Below are 8,660 nucleotides of genomic sequence, written 5' to 3'. Positions count from 1 at the left end.
TTGAATAATTCCCAGGTTACTCGTTCAATCGGGGTACTCTCCCTCACGGTAATCCACCACCGGTATGCCTCGTCTCGTAGCAATGACACAGCCCCCTTCAACTTTTACTCCACAGAGCAATCTAAATCGTTCATAATCCGCTCTGTTGCCTCTAGCCAATATTCAGCCACATTTGGGGCTACTCCAGATACGCCCCTAAAAACTTCTGCTCCGTTAGCCCGTAGTCGTTTCGAGATGGATCCCCTATTTACTGTCCCAGTGCTAGCTCCAGCAACTCCTTCTAAAACCCTTAACATTGCTTGGGATAAAGCATCATCCCCCGTAGCCCGATCATATGACCCAGTCTCAGTTGCCTGTGGCACGAATGCCTCCTAAGCTGGCCTATGCTCTGAGGATGAAGATTCAACTTGCACCCTTCCGCGACCACGTCTGCGGCCTCGTCCACGAGTTCCTCTTGTACTCATATCAAATTATCTGATTACGAATTTTATGACATTAGTTTAATGTTCAATTGCTTATTACGAGATGTCTTATGGAAATATAGCAGTTCAAGGATTGTTTTCGCAACGTCGTAGCCTAGCTACAGTCTCATTCCCACCGTTTTACAGCTCTACCCTATCCAAAGTATCATAGTAGGGTCTCAGCATCATATCAATATCACAAAACATAAAAAGAGAGTATACTTACAGACTTGGTGCCGGGGATTCAGTATGCCACTTTTTTCTCCAAACTATTTAAAACCACAAACCATGTATTTAGTCATAGAAAATAGAATTTCTTAAAATTTGAAAAAAATACCTTTGTTTTGAAATTATCGACTTTAGACCCGTTAAAAAAAAAGTCCACAGCTGAGTTGTTGCAACTGGGCTCTGATACCATTAAATGTAACACCCCAAACCCGGCCCAGATGTTATGGTCGAATCCGACGTGCCATATTAAAGATAAAAATCCATGTTTCATTTTAGTGTTTTAAAAACTGACTTTTGTTAAGCTAACAAAGTGAATGGAAGCTGGGCACCAGGTAGGTATCCATAACAGAGGAGGTGAGCCATGAAGGCTGCTTAAGTACCAAGCTCTTCGGTTGGATCCAATCCTAGACATGCCCACAATCATTGCCACACTTGGTTATAACGAGTTGAAATTTCTTTGAGTGGATATCTTCGATAAATAGAATAATCGTGATGTTGTGTTATTTTGAAAACAAGTATCGTTTTGAAAACGCATCCTAAATCTAGCCCATTTGAATTATTATCAACCAGTTTAAAGTTATTAAAAATAAAATAATCACAGAAAAGAAAATAAAGTTAAAATGACCTTATTACAACCCAAAAAATAAATAATAAATAAGGTAAACTAAAGAAAACCAATCACTTATTTCAAAGCCCAAAAGTGATCACAGTGGCCACTTTGAATCCCCTCCGGCTCCAAGTCCCCAAATCAAGGCTCACCTGCAAGGTTAAGGAAAGGGGGGTGAGTTTGGAAACTCAATGTGCAACAAGCCCCTTTTAGAGCCCAAAACAATATCAGCTCGCTGGGCCTAAGTCCAACTTCAATCTCAACATATACTAGGCCAAAGCCTTTTCATTATTCATGTCACTGGGCCGAAGCATTTTCATTATTCCTATCACTGGGCCAAAGCCTTTTACTGTAAACGATATGGCCCATAGGCCCAAATCCATACCACATGCATTATTAATGGATGTATGCAAGCCTGTTTGGGGAGAATACTCAATCCACCAACCGTTACTCTCCACCCGTACCAACCAAGCTCTCCATGTGGGGAATAACTCAACCCACCCAACAAAAACTCTCCACTGGCAGCATAGCTGCTTTATCATATAACTGAAGGCCTAGCCTCTTTTAATAACTGGGACAAAGCCCTTTTTGATAAACTGGGGCAAAGCCCTTTTCGATAAACTAGGGCATAGCCCTTTTGCACTTCCTCTATCTATATAAAAACCCAACCCATGCATATATGAATTTATCATGTGCATATCATACATATCATGTGTATATCATATCAAATCATGTATATCAAAATCTCATGCATTAAATTCATAATTAAACCCTAGGGGTATAATGGTCCTTTATACCTAAGGGCAAAACAGTGATTTTCATATTATAAGGGTAATTTAGTAATTTTACCAAATATTAGGGTTCTCCATGTTCATTATTATTTACTAACAATTTCATGTGTTTTGATAACGATTCTAGCCCATTCTTAGCGAAACCGAGTTATTGGGCCAAAAACCCTTAATGGGCACTACATAGTCGAATTAGTCATCTAGGCCCATTTAGCCCTTTTCCTTAACGGTCTAAGCCGTATTAATGCACAATCTGACAAGATTCCAATTTTTTTACCAAATTTACCCAAATGGGCCAAGAAGCCCATCGGGCTCGATTTTAGCCCCTCGAGGCCCAACTTACCATGATTCCAAAAATCGTGCTCTTACCTATTCCAACGACCCCGATCATCAACTTAGCAAATCTAACTAACCAATGAGTGTTTGCTCACTCACAAGTCCTCGAAATGCCAGAATTTCGGCATTTCGGCAAATATCGAGTTAAGCTACAAAAGAGGGTTCGTTACACACCTGATTTGCGATATTCCTTGATGAGATCTCCTACGCGATTTCTCCTATAATCAACCGCTTATAGATTAGATCATGTTAGTAATTAAACCAAATCGAAGACTACCTATTAACACTTACATATTCGGCCACTATCCATAATGGCCCTAGAATTCATACCTTTGCTGAAATTGATGACTAGATCTAGATTTAGTCACTCCGATGATCCAAGCTTATCCAAATCGACACCACACGCCTTGCTGCTCCTCAAGCGTATCTACTCCACCATAAAACCCATAAAACAAATGAAGAAGCCGAATAAGGCTTATATCTCTAATCGGCCACCTCCCTAAACTATAGGGGTTTCGGCATTTGTCAACAGTTACTATTGAAATCAATTAGAGTACAAATACTTACCACAGTTTCTCTTCTTGAATCCGTTTAAAGCCTAGAAGATAAAGGGATTGGCCACCAAAAAGTGAAGGAAAACAGAGAGTTGCTGATCAACAAGAAATCAACACCACAGGTTTTGGCTTTTGTGACTTTTCGACAAAAGTAAAGATAGAAGTAGTAGATGAACGGGAGGGAATAGTGAACAGGTTTCGAAAAAGAAAAGGAAGGAAAAGTGGATAGAAGGGTGGTGGTTCGGCTAGAGAAGAAGAAAGAAAAAGAAAGAAAAAAGAATAAAACTATGGTTTACAGAAGAAAATGGCACAGCTAAATTCCTAAATGCCGAAAATACTACCCTAACACCCCTCTGCCGAAATCCCCTCCCTAATCCCCTCTAATCGGCTAACTCTATCTCCCTCTCAAATCCCTAAAATCTCTCCCGTTATCCCTCCTTAATCCATGCATTTGACTGATTCAAACTCTCTCCCACAGAGTTCCATTCGGGTACAACTCCTGCCTGCTCAAAGCATAAAAATTAACATCTCCTTTGCCATCACAGGGAATCGAACCCAGGTCTTTCCCCAACCACTTACATGCCACCTTTTTATCACCCTAGTGGCGTCACTTAACCACTCTACCAAAGGCTCTTTTGTGATACATTTTACCTACAATTTTTAATAAGACCACCTATCCAAATCCCCTAACTCTTAAGTCCAAAATTCAAAAATTCTACGGGATTTTGGCCAACACATGGGCCTTTCATAAGCCCATTTACACCCTCCAATAATGAATTTCACAACCAAATACCAAATTTTAAAAAACTTTACCAAAATCTTGAAAATCACGAAAAACCCAAAAATCAGGATGTTATAGGACAACGATTAGGCCGTGGCCGAGGCGGCGAATGTGTTAGGGCTGAATTGACAGCATTCGGCCATATGCCCGATGTTGGAGTAGAAGAGGCTCTGGCCTCACCTGTAGCTGGGACTAGGTCATATGATCGGGCCATGGGGGAAGATGCATTGTCACAGGCAATGCTGAGGATTTTGAAAAGGGTCGCAGGGCCCAATAGTGGCATGGGAAATCGAGGGTCCATTCCGGAGTGACTTCGATGAAATAGGGCTGAGATCTTTAAAGGCATGGCTAGTGTGGCTCCTAACGTGGAAGAATACTGGTTGGAGGCCACCAAAAGGATAATGGAGGACTTGGACTGTTCTTCTAAATGAAAGTTGAAAGGGGCAGTGTCACTACTTAGGGAAAAAGCTTACCAGTGCTGGCTGACAGTGAAAGAGGGCGCCCAACCTGAGCAGATAACTTGGGAGTTTTTCAAAACTGCGTTCCAAGGGAACCATGTGGATGCGAGTTATGTGGATGCTAGAAGGAAGGAGTTCCTAAACTTGAACCAGGGAAACAAATTTGTGGCGGAGTCTGAGACAGAATTTTTACGCCTTAGTAGGTATGCAAGAGTTATGGTGGCAACAAACTATGAGCGTTGCGTTAGGTTTGAGGATGGACTTAGAGATAGCCTAAGAGTATTGATAGCTCCAAAAAGGGAGCGCGTCTTCTCAGAGTTGGTAGAGAAAGTAAATATAGCGGATGAGGTGAAGCGCACTAAGCGCTTAAATCGAGAAAAAGAAATGACTTGGAATAAAAGGGAGGCTAAGACTCCTGGTGTTGGACAGAGGCCTAGGGCTAGGGCCAGAGATAATGGGCCGGTTAGAGCAGGGCCCCCTGCTGTGAATCCAAGGGTGCCACCTTGTGCTGATTGTGGGAAAGGTCATGTAGGTGAGTGTTGGAAGAGGACGGGAGCTTGTCTAGCTTGTGGATCTATGGAGCATAGGATCAAGAATTGCCCTAAAATGCCAGTTCAGGTGCCAGGCGTGGGTAGAGGTGATGTACAGCCACCGAGAGGTGGTCAGTAGCCACCCAGAGGCCATGGTCAGGCCAGGGGTGGAAACGATTTGGGCCGTGGAGCACCGGGCAGAGGTGCTGGTCATGCTAAGGCGAGAGAGCCAGCGTTGGTCTATGCAGCACATCGCCGAGAGGATGGAGACATTCCAGAGGCGAACATTGGTATGTACGTTAATCATGCTTGATTCTCTAATGTTTTAAAGTTTAAATAATCAATGCATAAATGCCTATGTTTTAATTCAAGATATATCAATCAAAATCATAAATCAATCACAATTTATCCTAAATACGATGTGAGAGCTTTCAAGAGAAAAAGGCAGTTATTTAGGGATTTTTCTGATAATGAAATAAATACCCCCGCACTTAAGATGTACATTGCCCTCAATGTACAAAGATAGATATTAGAATATAAAAATAAGATAGGGAGAGAAGTGAAACTTCTTGTATTAAGAATGGATGATATTCTTGGATTGGCGAGATCGAGTATTGGAAATAAATCTGGATGGCAAGCATGATTCTGAATGATAAAAGGAAAGTGAAGGGAATAATCTGATAGTATTCATAAAGATAAGCCGTGTTTAAAAGGAAAAAAATGAATCTTAAAAACTGAAGAAAAGAAAAATAAAATAAGAGAATTATTCTAATTTTTCAAGTGGCACGGTAGGTGCACACGCCCGTGTGGCTCGTGTCCCATCTGTGTTCGTCACGAATTGAGATGTCATCACACGGCCTTCTGGCACGCCCGTGTGTATAGGCCGTGTGGCTACATGATCATGTCACATGACCATGTCTGGCGTGGTTCACTTCTCCCATGGTCATGTAGGTTTTCGCATGCCCGTGTCATTCTGACAGTGTGGTCCACGGGTGCTAGATACGGACGTGCTGAATGCCCTTGTTCGTTTGGCAGGTTTGACCACAGCCAGGTTGCATGCTCGTGGCCACTTATCGCATCCCGTGTTGGGAAAGATAACTTTTACCCTATTTTCGCACGGCCGTATCGCACTGCCGTGCTCTTGGCCGTGTCCTTGTGGAAAACCTGTATTCAAGTTCTCTGTTAGTAAGTTAGATGTTGAAGACTAAATTTTAAAAAAGTTAATACAGTTAGTTCTCGGGTTGCCTCTTGAGAAGCACTTATTTATAGTCTAAGCTTGACTTACCTCTCCGTTGAATGATCATGATCGTTTGAGGAGTTTATACTCCTCATTCTTGCTATTAATCTCATCAAAATAAGGTTTTAAACGGGTGTTGTTTAACTTAAAAGTGCCGAACTTGGGATGACTCACCTCGATCGTACCGAATGGGAAAATGTTGAGTACCATAAGAGGGATTTCTTCATTCGGTGTAGTAGTGACAATGTGAGGATGACGACATCTAATAGGACTTTATCTCTAACCTTAAGTTGATTTGGAGAGGTATCGAGCTCATTCTGGCGTAGTTTTGGTTTATCGTGTGTTCTCGGTTTATGTGTCCACCATTCATCTAACTCTTCTATTTGCAGCCTTCATTCTTCATGAATAGGTCCTCTACTATGTTTGAGAATGGCTCATGTACTTCCTTCATACTTATCTCCTGCAAAGTGGGTTGTATCATATGGTCAGTTTTAATAGAATGGTTTAGATGATCACCTTCAATTTCTGATGTGTTGCCAGAATTGTGAGCTTGAAGGGTGATTGTTTCGTCTCCCACACGGAGTGTGAGTTCACCTGTGCCAACATCAATAATTGTTTTAGCAGTTGCTAAAAAGGGCCTTCTTAGATTTAAAGGAGTGTTGCTATCCTCCTCTATGTCTAGAACAATGAAGTCAACGGGGAATATAAATTTATCAATTTTAACTAGCACATCTTCAATAATACCCCTAGGAAATCTTATAATTTTATCTACTAATTGAATGCTCATCCTAGTCTGTTTGGGTTTCCCAAGACCTAATTGCTTAAACATTTTGTAAGGCATGACGTTGATACTAGCCCTTAAATCAGCTAATCATTATTAACATCTAAACTACCAATTTAGCAAGGAATCGTAAAACTCTCTGGATTTTTAGTTTGTTGGGTAGTTTATTTTGGAGAATAGCTGAGCAAACTGCGTTTAGCTCCATATGCGATGCCTTGTCCAATCTTCGCTTATTTGCTAAATGCTCCTTTAAAAATTTCATTGCGTTTGGCATCTGCGGTAGAGCTTCAATAAACGGTAAGTTAATGTGTACTTTTTTTAAGAGTTTAAGGAATTTACCAAATTGTTCATTTGAGCGATCTTTCCTTGCCGAGTTAGGGTATGGCACACGAGGCTTATATTCGACATTCACCATTTTGTTTTTATTGTGATTTACCTCACCTTGACCTTTGCTTACCACAGTTTCTTGCCTCGGTTCTGGCTCAGGCTCAGCAAATCCTTCTTCATCTTGAACATTAATCGCGTTGAGCTGTTCCCTTGGGTTAGGTTCGGTATTACTTGGCAAACTACCTTGTGGTTGTTTGGAGATTAGTTTGGAAAGCTGGCTTATCTGAGTTTAGAGCACTTGGATCAACGCTTGTTGATTTTTAAGTGTTATCTTAGTGTTCTGAAAACGGGTTTCTGACACCGATATAAACTTTGAGAGCATCTCTTCAGGGTTCAGCTTCTTTTCCTGTTGGTAGGGTGGTTGTTGGTAGCCTGGAGGTGGTTGTCGTCTTTGATTTCCTTGACCACCCCGCGAGAAATTGGGGTGATTCCTCCAACCTGCATTGTAAGTGTTATTTTATGGATTGTTTTTAGATCGAGGATTATTACCCATGTAATTAAATTGCTCGTTATCCATGTTGTGGCCATAAGGTTGGTATTCCAAACGGCTTGTTCCACCTCCACTTGCTTCGCACTGCATTACTGGGTGAACTTGTGAAGAACTAAGAAAACCATCAATTTTCTTATTCAAGAGTTCTACCTGATTAGAGAGCATAGTGACCGAATCGACGTTATAACCGCCGGCCATTTTCGTTGGCTTTGTCCTCATGACTTGCCACTGATAGTTATTCAGTGGCATCTCCTCTATAAACTCATAATCATCTTCAGGTGTTTTATTATTGATGGTTCCACCAGCAGCTGCGTCAACCATTTATCGAGTCGAAGGGTTCAGACTATTATGGAACGTTTGAACCTATAGCCAAAGCGATAACCCATGGTGAGGGCACCTTCTCAAAAGGTCCTTGTATCTCTCCCATGCATCGTAGAGTGTTTCTAAATCCATCTGCACAAAAGAAGAGATATCATTACATAATTTAGCCATTTTAGCCGGTGAAAAATATTTTAGTAAAAATTTTTTGGTCATTTGTTCCCAAGTAGTAATTGACCCTCGTGGTAACGAGTTCACCCACTGTATAGCATCATCAGAAATGCCATTGATTTTAAATGTATCACAGAATTCTAGGAAGTTTGCTAAGTGAGCGTTGGGATCCTCATCCTGCAAACAGTCAAACTGAACAAATTGCTGTATCATTTGAATAGTGTTAGGTTTTAATTTAAAAGTATTTGCAGCTACTGCAGGTCTAACTATGCTTGATTCAATTTCTATTAAAGAAGGTTTAGCATAATCATACATAGTGCGTGGAGCAGGATTTTGATTGACCGCAATTGCAAGAGGTAGCTGATTGTCTTGGTTTTCAGCCATATCTTCGGCTGGGGGTTGAGTATCGTCCTCTTGCTCATTCTTAGTGTATCTTAAGCTTCGCCTTATTTCTCTTTGGTTTCTGCGAACTGTGCGATCGATTTCTTTGTCAAAAAGTAGTGGTCCTGACGGGTTTCTTTTAGTCATAAACT

General features: G+C 41.2%; 1 non-coding gene across 1 annotated transcript; it reads left to right on the top strand.

Annotated features, from left to right (window-relative positions):
• Positions 1 to 8,017: 8,017 nt before the first annotated feature.
• On the top strand, positions 8,018 to 8,124 carry LOC121217285 (small nucleolar RNA R71). Its single transcript, XR_005913380.1, has one exon. It is a non-coding gene; the product is annotated as a small nucleolar RNA R71 (small nucleolar RNA).
• Positions 8,125 to 8,660: the final 536 nt, after the last annotated feature.

This window comes from Gossypium hirsutum, chromosome A02 (genome assembly GCF_007990345.1).
Source record: "Gossypium hirsutum isolate 1008001.06 chromosome A02, Gossypium_hirsutum_v2.1, whole genome shotgun sequence".
Taxonomy (NCBI): domain Eukaryota; kingdom Viridiplantae; phylum Streptophyta; class Magnoliopsida; order Malvales; family Malvaceae; genus Gossypium; species Gossypium hirsutum.
Note: the sequence above shows the minus strand (reverse complement) of the source record. Positions and strands in the feature narration are given on the sequence as shown.